Source organism: Macaca fascicularis, chromosome 4 (genome assembly GCF_037993035.2).
Source record: "Macaca fascicularis isolate 582-1 chromosome 4, T2T-MFA8v1.1".
In the NCBI taxonomy this organism is placed as follows: domain Eukaryota; kingdom Metazoa; phylum Chordata; class Mammalia; order Primates; family Cercopithecidae; genus Macaca; species Macaca fascicularis.
Window position 1 is genome coordinate 118,924,280 of NC_088378.1, and position 13,521 is coordinate 118,937,800.

The window sequence follows — 13,521 nt, forward strand, 5'->3', positions numbered from 1 at the left end:
TAAAATGGTATTGTTTAACTCTATGTTAAACACGACTGTGTTAATGATGGATCAGGCCTCCCTGAACCTTCACTGAAAACTTTGTTAACCCAGGTTGACTGGATCAGTGCCTGTTATTAACCTCTGTACAGGAGCTTTAAAAAAACAGACTTATAATATGCCTTATTCAGAAAGAAATCTAGATATACATAAAATCATATTTTTGTCAGAGCTTGATGGGTTAAGAGAGAAAGAGTTAAAAGAGAGAGAGGAGATCCATGTGCTACCCAGTGTGTTTAGAGAGACTCATCCACATCCCAAGAAGTGGGGGCAGGAGGTCACTCTCATTATTCAGTTCTTATTATAAATTTTATACATTATCTCATTTAACTTTCTCAATGGCCCTCAAAAATAGATATAACTCTCCTGATTTTGAAAGGAGAAACTTGAGCTCAGAATTTAAAGAGCCTACTGAGTCTATGAACCTCATAATGGAAGGAGTTGTGATTTATCTCAGTCTCCCTTCTCTCTGATAAGAAACAGTAATTAGGAGTACCCAGGGATCAAGAGTATATTAACTCTAATTTACTACTGGAATTTCACCATTTGTATTCCTTTCAAAACAAGCCCATTTTCCGGTTGAGGAAAATACAGTTATACTAGTCCTCAACTCACTCAAGTTTTTAGGTTGTCAAAGTACAGAAAGAAACATTTTTATTATTATTATTTTCTCCAATCAAGCTCCTGAAAAGTTGCTAACAGAAAGGAACTCAAGATTCAGATGGCCCCCTCTCACCCTTCCCTTCCAATCTTTAGTTGGTTAATGGAGTCTGAATGGGAAAACATGAAACAATTTCTCATACAGAAGCAGAGCCAGCTTACAGGGTGGAGTGGAAAAGCTCTGGACCTGCAATCAGAAGGAGTTTGGGCTGGCCCAACACTCACCAAGTGTGCAGCGTGGGCCAGTCGCTTTAACTCTCTGAACCTCAGTGTGCCCATCTTTCATTAGGCTCTTAGGAGCCACTTCCCTGGGTTGTTGCAGAAGGTAGACACACTCCCTAGATATTGACCATGAATGAGGAGCATGTGTGTGTGACCCATGGCAAATCTTTGAGCCTCTCTGGTTCTCGTTTTCTGTTGACCCAATGAAGCTCAATGGTAACCTTTGCCTCAGTGTTGGCCTGGCCTTTGGAAACCTCATATTGTGAAGGTGATATGTTACATATAAGCAAGAGCATTATGATAAAATGTTATGTGAGATGATAATAATTCGTTTCCCTTTGAAACAGGATCCTCAGTAATGGCTAAGGGTGCAAGTGTGTGATTTGAATCACTCTAGAACTCTAGTCCATAACAATTAAAGCACACCCCACTCTCTGTGAGGTTCACTCTCCCTTTCCTTCTGCTGAATCATGCTATTTCCATTTCCAATGGGAGGAAAGTGCAATGTGCAAAGTCTCTAATTACAAGACAGATGAGTTGATTAAGTATGTTCCAAAGAATTATTTACTTTCTAAAAGTTAGACTATTTAGTTCCAGATTTTAATGTCTAAATTCAAGTCATACATGCTTTTTTAGAAATACATCTGTTGGTAAGGACAAGTATATTTTTGTACCAATGTATCAAGCTGGACGACCACAAAACTTTGCAAGAAGAATCTTAATATGTTATATCACAGCTGGGGGTTTGGAGAGAAAATGCCACTGTTTCTAAGTCTTGGAACTCCTGCTTTCAATGAGTCCTGTGTGTTTCCACTCGCATTCATGATACAATTATTTATGGCCTGTCCCTGTACACTCAGTTTTCATTTTCTGGTTCTCTGCTATGTTCCACCTCCCAAGCAGGCTGGGATAGAGCAAGGGCTGTCAAACTTCCTTGATGATCCGCAATGAATTCATCTCTAACCATTTACAATGGCCAAATGAGCGTGAACGCATGCAAACATCCATACACATAACATACATGTAACTGAAACTAAAAACTCATGAAACATTACTTACTCTCCAGCATGTCATGCTCGCTGGTATTTTTTATTGTTTCCTATTTTCTTTAAAAAATATGTGGATTTCACAATTCGCTGAAAAATTACCATGCATATTTGAGAAACACAAACTTAGAAAATAAGGCTCAGTCATTGGTTTTGAATAGCAATGGGTTTGAATCCCAGATCCACCACTTACTCTGGGAAAGTTGCTTAAAAAATCTCAGTATCACCAATTGTAAAATGAGAATAATAATAACATTCAACTTAGGTGATTTTTGTAGGATAAAATGAAGATAAACGTGGAGGAATGGCCAGTGTGTGACTGATGCTGAAGAAATACTATCTCCTTTTCTATCCTGCAAAGTTGATGAAGCAACACATGTATTTCCAGGTTATAAAACAAAATGCACCCCAAAGAGGTAGAATATAGAAAACCAAAAGGCACAAGAAATTAGGGTCCTCTGTCCGTTGAAAGAATTTGGTTCTTCTAGCTATAGTTAAGCAAGCCTGAGGCCTACTTTCTGCTTTTCATCAAATTCAGCCTAACAGCCAAAGAGCTGGTCCTCCTTGTCAGTGATATCCTCTGGTTTCACAGCCACTTCATGGATTCCCAGGGCCTTCACCTGGGTGGGTTCCAGGCCTATCTTCATTTTCGTACTGGGTGTGGATTTTCAAGTTCATCACCATGTGGAGTGTGATAGTGGATACTGCATTTAACTTTTCTGATGTTCCATTTCACTAACTAAAGAATGGAGATAATAACAAGCATTTAATGGGACTCTAAGGAGGAGTCAAAATATAACATATTGAAAGAGACTAGCATTGGGGAAGGAAGGATCAGTCGAAAGTTTTCAATAAATATTAGTTCTTGAATTCTTCCTCTTCCCACTAACTTCCGTACATGCATTATTACCACACAGTCTCACCTCTTAGCATGGCGAGAATGGTCACATTTAACCAATGGGCACAGAGACTGGTTTGCTGGAATCTAAGACTGGTTTGCTGGAACCATAGTTTTTATGTTTTAGGGAAACACTTTGAAGTATCTAAGGATGGAATATATGATATTTGGGATTTCCTCACATTATTACAAGATTGGGGAAGTGGGTGGGCATGTATATGAAAACATATTGGCTTTAGTTGGTGTAAACCATATATAAAATTCTAAGCCCCCTCCCTCACTCTGACCATCTGAATGGACCTCTCTTCTCAGCAAGGCCATTCCAAAGCTAACCTGAAAAATGAATTCAGGCCATGATGGGAAGTTGGGGGGTTGGACAAGTCTCATTATATCTCTTCTCTTTTGGAATTACTAACAGAACAAACACTTTTAGTCTGATAAGAAACATTTACAATCTATTTTCTCTGAAGCCTGCTACTAGGTGACTTCATCTCCATGATGTAGAGAACTTTGTTCTCTACAACCCCTTATTATCCTAAACTACACATTCCTTTCTATTGATTCCAGGTGGTTAGATAGTAACTTAACCCTTTCAACAAATTGCCAATCAGATAAATTTTAAATCTACACACAACCTGGAAGCCCACACTTCTAGTTGTCCCCACTTTTCAGACCAAACCAATATACATCTATATATATTTGATTGATGACTTATGTCTCCCTATAATGTGTAAAATGAAGCTGTACAATCACAATCTTGACCACACATTCTCAGAATCTCCTGAGGGCTGTGTCTCAGGTATTCGACACTCATATTTGGCTCAGAGTAAATCTTCAAATATTTCACAAAGTTTGACTCCTTTCACTAACATTGGTAGTTACTGATTCTATGATAGGAATATAAGGAAGGTAGTGATACTTTTGTGTTATTGTATACGTTAGAAGTTTATATAAGAAGGGGGATAAAATGTATATCAGAAAGTGAACGTAAAGTTAAAATGCATACTACACATGAGAGGTGGAAGACAGTGGATTATAACAAATAACCCATTAAAGACTGAGTATATTAATTCCATGATTATTTTATTGTGTACCTACTAAGTGCCAGGTGCTGTGTGAGGTTCTGAGGGTAGACAGTGAACAAGACAGACTCAGTTCCTGCTCTCGAGTAGCCTACATATCTATAAGAATGGAGACAATAAACAGGTGATTAAAATCAGGAGCTTCCAGGAGAACACCCAAGCAATCCCCAGTGTTACCAGGTCATCCTCCAGGGTTTGAGCAGGAAATGCTGGGAGGTGTCTGTGGGACTCTGCTAAGTGCTGCCCTCTAGAGGTGTCACTGAGAAAAACACTTCCAAGTCCAGACCAGAGTCTCTACCTGAGGGTTTTCCTCAGGGGTAAGTCATGGACAAACTCAGGAAATCTTGACCCTCGGGTAGCAGCCGAAAAGGAGGGTTTCAGGCAAGGTGGCATCCTGTGAAGGGAACTTCTAGCGCGCCCCTTCAGCCTCACAGCACAGTGTGGACCTGAACCTCGGGACGGCACTTTCTCCATTGCTTCACGTGAGCTTGAGACTTTAGCCTCACCCTTTCTCAATCCTATGAAGAAATAAGCACACAAGAAATCCAAACACTGCCATTGCAGGTTGTTTTCTTTGTACAAATGAATACTCTGTTTCACTGTCATCCAGACATCAGCTCTGTAGCTCTGGGATGTGTTCAAAGCCCGGGCAGGAAGAGTTCAGCAGAAGGGAGGGAGGGGCAAGGCTGGGAGGAACCCAGGCTCCCGGGTCTCCATCCAGCCTGACTGAAGGCGGGGGCAGGGCTGACTGCAGCCCTTGCTTGGGCTTCTGGGGTCAGTGCCCTAAGGCTGATGATTACAACCCAGTCCTCAGCCTCACAAGAACATCCCACTTGCCAACCCCACCCCACCTTGGTCACCCTCCTGCCAGGACCACCCACCTTTGCTTAGATTTTTCCTGAACTGGACGCTTTATTAATGTCTAGCACACCCCCCCCCCCATTATCTCTAGATCCTGGTCCTGTGTGATCATAGATCCATAGCAAACTCTGTTCCACGGAGCAAGCTAGAAACCCCCAAATTCCTGACCTGTCACCATAAAGAACTCCATTAAACTGTAAGTAACCACTGCAAACACCACTACCGTTTATTACTTGATGGATGTGGGTCAGGCCCTGTATCTTGCATTTTGAAACATTACAATATTCTGTTTAAGAAAATGTTCTATTCCCATTTTGCAGACGAGGAAACTAAGGCTTCAAGATGTTAAGTGATGATTCCCAGATCACACAGGTATTTTGAGGCAGGTCAAGATTGGTACCAGATCATATCAACAGTGAAATACAGGAAATCTTGTTAAGTGTCTACTTTGACTTTTATTTTTACAGATTCTGCCCCTTAAGTCAACTGCATTGTTATGCAATAACTGGGTTTCATATTTGTATTAAATACCTGCATCCACTCAGAGCTTCTGATCAGATTGAGACAGTCTTATTGCTGGCTGCCATTCCAACCAACGTGACTACTCTCAAGACAAGGTGTGATTTATTTCAAAGTTTACATCACTGGATCTAGATCAACAATAGAGTATATTTTCATCAATATTAGATTGATTTAATTTTTTAATGATGATATGAAATAGCAGCCAACTCTCAGAATCCTAATAGTGTATGTTTAATGAGCACTTATGATACACTTGCTACTTTTCTGAGTGTTTTGCATGATTTTGTAATTTAATCTTCATACCAACCTATAACACAGGTACCATAAGTATACCCACTTCATAGGTTAGATACTAAGACACAGAGAGATTCAACAATGTGTCCAAAGTCAAGAAGCCAGGACACGACAACAGTGATATTAAATGCACACAGGCATGTCACAAGCCAGAGATTTTCATTAAAAATAATGTTACTGTGGGGACTTTAATTCCTTCCTAAAACTGAGAATTCTATTCTATTGTGTCCCATATACTCCAAGAGGGGAAATTGTAATAACAAGAGTTATAACTGTGCAACAGCTATGACTTTAAGGTTTCACCCTTAGCAGGGCTCCTACAAACTGAGCTGATATAAATTACAGCAGAGGGCCCTTGGCAGAATCTTTGGTGGCCATTGGCCCATAGCATACCCATGCTGGGGACACAAAGACTGTGGTCTGATCTCACTCAGAGACACATGCTTTCCTAAGATATGACAACACCATAATTAGAAGAACTGCATGATCCTTTAACTCCAGTGACATCCCCTCTCAAATCATGACCTAATCAGGGACATGGGAGTGATCAAGGTGGAAGTAAAGTGAACTAGAAGATTGAGTGACTATGTGCTGTGATCCATGCCCTTTCCTTGATAACCTAGTGTGGATTTCAAAATGGCCACCACCAGCCTCCTCTGTGTGCTCTACCAAGCTCAGAAATCTTACATTTTCCCAATTATGTACCAGACAGAAGTCATTCAAGGTTGAAAGTCTACAGTGCTATGGAATGAATTAACAAGAGCCCATTTACTGTTTCTGCTTCCAGTTTGAAGAGAAATTTCTGGAATCTGCATAAGATTTGGAAAAGTTAAGAAATAGTAAGATCAAGTCCCTATGTGCCTCTGAGGAGGGTATCTAGTAGAAGGTACATAGGGAGGTTTGAAAAGCCGGGAATTCTTACGTGTGTAGGGGTGTAGTTGGTGATGGTGGAGAGGGAAAATCGTAAAATGGAAAGGATGGGCTCCTAGAGTAGGTCTGGCAATGCTTTCCAGGCTAAAAAGGGCCAGACTTCTATTTGTATTTGCTGGAGAACCATCTCCAGCACCCTGCGGATGCCCTTTTCTTGCTTTCCTGCTTTTGGCACCAAGAGTGAGCTGTGGTCATCAGCTCAGGATCGCACACAGCCCACCCCATCCAAAGACACGCAAGGACATGCTTTAGACAAAAGGAGTTGAAATAGGTCCACTTTGAATGTGTTTCCCTTATAAGTTTGACAAGGTGATATCTTTGCAATGTTGTATGCTTAGATAATGAGACAGTGTTGAATTGGTTGGAAGTCCCGGTCAGAGGGTGAGGAGGGACATGAGCCAGGGTAGCAGCCAGGGGGTAAGAAACACAGAGCCTGCCCTGCACACACTGTCTAATGGGGGTATTGAAGACCACGCAAAGGGCCAACATAGGAACTTCTCTCAGAACTGTATTTAATGTCTTCAACGGCATGAGACTTACTTTGAGAAATTCCCCTGTTAAATGGCATCTGGCTGGTGGCCCTGTTGCAGTCTCTCCCAACTTCTTCCTAAGATATCATGAAGATAAATCAACACAGGCAATACAAGGGAACTATTTTGTAGCTGGATGGGGAATAAAAACATAAATGAAATAACAGGATAAAAAGCAAAAGAAAGCTTGATAAGAAAAAGCATTTCCAGAAGCTAAAAACAAATTCCTATTTCATTTGAACAGTTGCCAGACAATATTTTTTTTTTCATTTTATACATTTAGTCATTTCTACAACCACTTTTTCATCCTGAAAGGGTGGGATTCATAGAAATTTCACTCTGCTTTTTTTTTTTTTTTTCTATTTTCCAAAGACGGGAGTTTGTTTTTCCAACAAGTGCCAGTGGTTGAGATTGACAGGATGAAGCTGATGCAGACCAGAGCCATTCTCAACTACATTGCCAGCAAATACAGCATCTATCAGACAGACACAAAGGAGAGAGCCCCATATAGTACATTTTCTGTTCTTCCATCAACAGAGAACACAGGAGTGATTTAGGTCCTTCTGTGTGTGGGCGGGACCATGGCAGGAGCATCATGACTGGCCGCAGGCTGGGCCCTGGGCATGTATGCTGGGGTCAAGTATTACAGAGTCCCATGGAGATGAGGAAACAGTGAATATGGGGAGTGTTCAGGCGAGTGTGATTCTAGAAGACAATGCAGTCTATAGAGCCAGCACCCTGACAGAGGTTTCCAAACACTGATGAACCGTGAACTCAGGAGGATGGGGAACCATGATTCCAGGTGCTCAGGACTTCAGAGGCTGGACTCCAACCAATAGCTTAGGAAAAAGCATAGAATGTTTGAGACTCTGTAGATGAAGGCCTGCGGAGGGAAGACTGCAAAGGAGCTGAATCTCAGGTTCCAGTAATTCCAAGAATAATGACCAGGAGCCTAAATTTCCAGCCAATTATATGAACTGGTCAACTTGACTAAGGTTAGAGAGGCTGGTGCTCTAGATACTAGGCTTACCTAAGTGAAGCAGGTATCAAATGATACAGACCTAAGCAGCCAGACTGATTATGCACCAGCAAAGCTGGGGGGAGGGGTCTCCTCCCTTGTTGGCGGTTCCTTGAAAAGTCCAATATACAGCTACCAATGACCTAGCAATTCTACTACCAGGTCTACATCCAGGAGAAAGGAAAACACATCCGCACTAATCCATGCACAGAAATGTTCATAGGAGAATTATTCATCATATGCAAAAGGTGCAAACAACCCAAATGTCCACCCATGGAAGAATGGAGGGACAAGATGTGCTGTAGCAGACAATGGAATATTCTTGGGCTATGAAAAGAGATGAAGTACTGATGCATGCTCCAACATTGGTAAGCCTTGAAAACATGTGCTGTAAAAGAAACCAGACACCAAAGGCCACATGTGACATGAATTCTTTTGTATGAACCATCCAGACCATTTGAGTCCAGAAAGGAAATCAGTTGTTGACAGGGGCTGGAGAAAGGGGACAATGGGGAATGGCTGCCAAAGCATGTGCTACTGCCTTCCCAGGTGATAAAAATGTTCTGGAATTAGACAGTGATGGTATATGCAGAATTCTGTAAATGTACTAAAAATTATTGAATAATATTCTATAAAGGGGTGGCAATTATGGTATGTGAATACATGTCAATAAAGCTGTTATTTAAAAGTATTCGCCAGGTACGGTGGCTCACGTTGTAATCCCAGAACTTTGGGAGGCCGAGGCAGGCAGATCACCTGAGGTCGGGAGTTCAAGACCAGCCTGGTCAACATGGGGAAACCTCATCTCTACTCAAAATATAAAAATTAGCCAGGCATGGTGGTAGGTGTCTGTAATCCCAGCTACTCGGGAGGCTGAGGCTGGAGAATCGCTTGAATCTGGGAGGTGGAGGTTGCAGTGAGCTAAGATCGCACCACTGCACTCCAATCTGGATGACAGAGCAAGATTCTGTCTCAAAGAAAAGTAGAATACAGGACTGGGCGTAATGGCTCATGCCTGTAATCCCAGCACTTTGGGAAGCCGAGGTGGGTGGATCACGAAGTCAAGAGATCAAGACCATCCTGGCCATCATGGTGAAACCCAGCCTCCACTAAAAATACAAAAATTAGCCAGGTGTGGTGGCATGCACCTATAGTCCCAGCTACTCAGGAGGCTGAGGCAGAAGAATCACTTGAACCCAAGAAGCAGAGGCTGCAGTGAGCCAAGGTAGCCCCACTGCACTCCAGCCTGGTGACAGAGTGAGACTGTGTATCAAAAAAAATAAAATAAAACAAACAACAACAAACAAACAAAACAAATAAATAAAAGTTTTGTAGGAAACACAGTTTGAAATGAGAAGAAAGAAGATGTCCTATGGTATGCATTGGCTTTAAACATATGAATAATTTTACCATGTTTACTAATTTTACCATGTAAACAATGGTGAAGTCTTGAAACACAATCATGACTAGAACTGGCCAACATCATGTGGAGAAGGTAATGGAACAGTGTTTTATGGAAAATAATTGAGAGAACTTCTTTTTTTTGAAAATTACTAGCTTGCTTGAAAAAATATATTGTTTAGGGATATCTTTTAAATGCATACCTTATTTCCTAGTTTTTCATTTATTTATTTTATTTTTTTCTTTTTTAAGAACTTCTAACATTGGGCATAAAAAGGAGCCTCGGGGGCCGGGCGCGGTGGCTCAAGCCTGTAATCCCAGCACTTTGGGAGGCCGAGACAGGCAGATCATGAGGTCAGGAGATCGAGACCATCCTGGCTAACACGGTGAAACCCCGTCTCTACTAAAAAAATACAAAAAACTAGCCGGGCGAGGTGGCGGGCGCCTGTAGTCCCAGCTACTCGGGAGGCTGAGGCAGGAGAATGGCGTGAACCCGGGAGGCGGAGCTTGCAGTGAGCTGAGATCTGGCCACTGCTCCAGCCTGTGAGACAGAGAGAGACTCCGTCTCAAAAAAAAAAAAAAAAAAAAAAAGGAGCCTGGGATGTGTAGTATGAGGAGAGAGGAAGACGGACACGTTGGAGATGGCTCTGCTGGGGAGGCTGTCTTGGGATTATGTAAATGGCAGGTCTTTAGCCATACGAATCATGCTAAGCTTATGTATAGAACAAACCACAGCAGAGTGAGCAAACCCAAACCTTATTTGTAGCATCAGTAATTACTTGCAGTAATTCCACTAATTTCTCTCATGACTGTGATGCTGGACAGGTCACCGATGTTTCTTGTACCTGTATTTGGTCACGTGTATTACAAACATTTTAGATATAGATCTACCACAGTAGAGTGTTCTGAGAAATAAATGTAAATATACTATAAAAATCATAGCCTAATGACTGACATTTAAAAGGCACCCAGTGTCACTGAATTACTTTGCTATCACCTAACGCTCCATTGTTTCAAGTGTTTAAACCATAAAATCTAAGGCAGAAGGCACTTAGCAGTTTGGTTATATTCGTTCCTTGGTTCATAGACAACCAATCTCTGGCTGTGTCCTCACATGGCAAACATGCCAAGGGAGTTCTCTAAGGTCCCTTTCATAAGGGGACTAATGTCATTCATGAGAGCTCCACCCCCATGACTTGATCATCTCCTGAAAGCCCCACCTACTAATAGCTTGAAAGAATATATATTTTTAGGGATCTCTTCTAAAGACATGGGAGTCAGGATCTCAATGTATGAATTTTTGGGAAACATAAACATTCAGTCCATAACAACAGAAAAACAATGCCTGGGAATTGGTGGGGCACTGACCTTCACGTCCAAAAGGCTTCCCTGATGTTAATGGAGCTCCTGACTCTCAAGGCATGGTATAAAAATAGACTGTGAATAAGAATTCTACCACTTCTACCAAAGAGCCCATGATATGTGCATTTGAACAATGTATATTACAATATAGCATTGAAGTTGTTTTCTTTGTGTACCGAGTAATTATCCATACTTTTGTATGTATACATAGTCTGAAAATATATTTGCCAAAATATTATCTTAAATCAATGATGTCATATGATTTCTCCTTTTATTATTTATGATGTTAATCTGCTGAGATTTTAATAAATATCACATATCACTCAAAAATTTTATTATTAAAAAATGTATACATCCAGTGTAGTCCAAAGAAATGTTTTATGAATTTACATACACCAAGGATCTAAATAGCAAAGTTAACATTTTATCTTTGCTGTATCACATGTCAGTCATTACACCCCTGTTTGCCTCAATCAAACAATTTTTTTTTTTTTTTTTTTTTTTTGCATTTCAAAGTAAGTTGCAGACATCTTCACAGTTCACTCCGGGACACAGTGGCATGCAGATGATAGCATAGGGAAAGCAGTAAGAACCAACATTGCAAGAAAGAGGATGAATTAAAGTTCACCCAGGCTTATTTCACATCCCAGAGCAGGAGATGAGGAGAGCAGATGAGGAGAAATGAGGATTCTGAAAGAGTCTACTCCTGGGAGAAGCGTGCTGTCATGAAGGTGGAGTCGCTACCCAAGAGGGACTGGAGAGAGAGAGAGTGTAAAGCCACTGAACACCAGGGCTGCACGCTGTAGGGCCTGGGGCAGACAGAACATGCTGCAAGATGGGATAAGCCCCTGGCCCATGTGGAAGATGCAAGCTGGGTGGGTGCTGTGGATGCCAAGCTGATGTGGAATGAGAAAAGAAGATGGGAGCCTGGACTCCAACCAAGAAGTGAGCGGAGCCACGCTTCTTACTCTCTCACTAAATCAGGGAACATGGGAAAGGTCTGGATCTTCACACCTGCACAGTAAGGAAAGAGAGGTGGGAGAGGGAGAGTCAGGCTGGACATATTCAGGGATGAAGCAGAGGCCCCAGCTTCACTGCACATGTATTCCTGACCTGATTCCTCCAATTCTTCAGGTGTTGAAGAGCCATGGACAAGACTACCTCATTGGCAACAAGCTGTGCCGGGCTGATATTCACCTGCTGGCACTTCTCTACCATGTGGAAGATTTTGACTCCAGCCTCACCTCCAGCTTCCCTCTGCTGAAGGTGACCCATTTCCCAGTCCTCAAGAGGCAGCTCCTCATCTCCCACCTTGGTATCTAGTATCTGGGCACTTGGACTGGCCACATTCTGACCCCAGCTTTCTACAGGCCTTCAGGACCCCCCATGTCTCCAAAATGAGGTTTCAGGTCCTGATTCTGAGGCATAGAAATTCCTCTTGTGATGCCAAGGAAATTTGATGTGTATGCTACCCCAAGAAGAACATTTCACTTTTTATAATGCTAAGGACCCAGGGCCCAGCATCTCTCCTCATCCCTCTATTTCACTGTGGTTTTTCCTCCTGAGTTCTCTGTGACGCCCTTTATCCCAATATGCCCTTGTCTTCCCACACCAAGCGTGTCTGAGCAGGGCCCTTTCCATCTGGTTCCTTCTTTGGGCTCTGGCTCCTGCTGCCAGATCATTGTGTTCCTTGTGCACAGCTCTCCCAACACGCTGCTCCCCAATGCTATATCTCTCTATGGGAAAACTGGCCCCATGGTTTGCTTTCACATTTTCTATTTTCATTTCTAACTCAATTTTCCCATATCTTCACTTCTTCTGCTTAGAGACTGATCTGTGCTGATATCTCACAGGCACATCGTTCTTTCTCATCTTCTACAAGAGCCATGAATATACAAGATTCAAGTGTAAGAAAGAGGGTAGGAAGACTGAACTGAATAAAGTCTTAAAGACATTGTTTGGGAAAATGCTAGTGAGCTGCATGTTCTTCCTCTTATCTTCGTCTCTCACTTAGTGGCCATTTCTGCCTCCATACTGGTGCTGATAGAGGGAACTCAGTCGGTCTTTGTGTAGGAGGGACTCAGATTTCCTGGGTTGTGTTAATGGTGGTGTCAGCCCTTGGCTTCAGTCTAAGACTGTGCTTTGTGCATTGCGGGCCTGAAAATCAGAATCAGCAAACTCCCCACAGTGAAGAAGTTTTTGCAGCCTGGCAGCCTGAGGAAGTTTCCCATAGATGCAAAAGGTTTAGAAGAAGCAACAAAGATTTTCAAGGTTCGATAAAGCAGGTATGGATGCCAAGAACATGTAATACAAATATTCTAAAGTTTACAACAATAAATTGCTTTATCTAAATGTTGGTTGTGGCTGTTGTGAAGTTAATAAACATTTTTAAAATTATATGCTAATTACATAGTAAAACGTCCATGACCAGATTTAGTTAAAATCGATTTATTTTCATTAGTATCTGATATGAAATCAGATTTCCAATCTTCCCACAAATTTTCTTGGAATTAAAAATTCAGTAAAAACGTAAAATGTAGACTATGTGAGTTGTTTGACTTGTTCAAGAATTGTCCTGTAACATTTGTCAAATGGCCTGTCAAAAAGTCAGGGGTAGAAATTTTCTCCTGACAATCTGCACAAGAAAACAATTACC

The 13,521-nt window shown here is 41.7% G+C and overlaps 1 long non-coding RNA gene across 2 annotated transcripts; it reads right to left on the reverse strand.

Moving 5' to 3' along the window:
• Positions 1-1,502: 1,502 nt before the first annotated feature.
• On the reverse strand, positions 1,503-4,432 carry LOC135970429 (uncharacterized). Of its 2 annotated transcripts, XR_010586105.2 has the most exons (3): positions 4,246-4,432; positions 3,964-4,046; positions 1,503-2,706 (listed from the first exon to the last, which is right to left on the reverse strand). It is a non-coding gene; the product is annotated as an uncharacterized lncRNA (long non-coding RNA). The 2 variants fall into 2 exon arrangements; XR_012434361.1 differs by lacking the exon at positions 3,964-4,046.
• Positions 4,433-13,521: the final 9,089 nt, after the last annotated feature.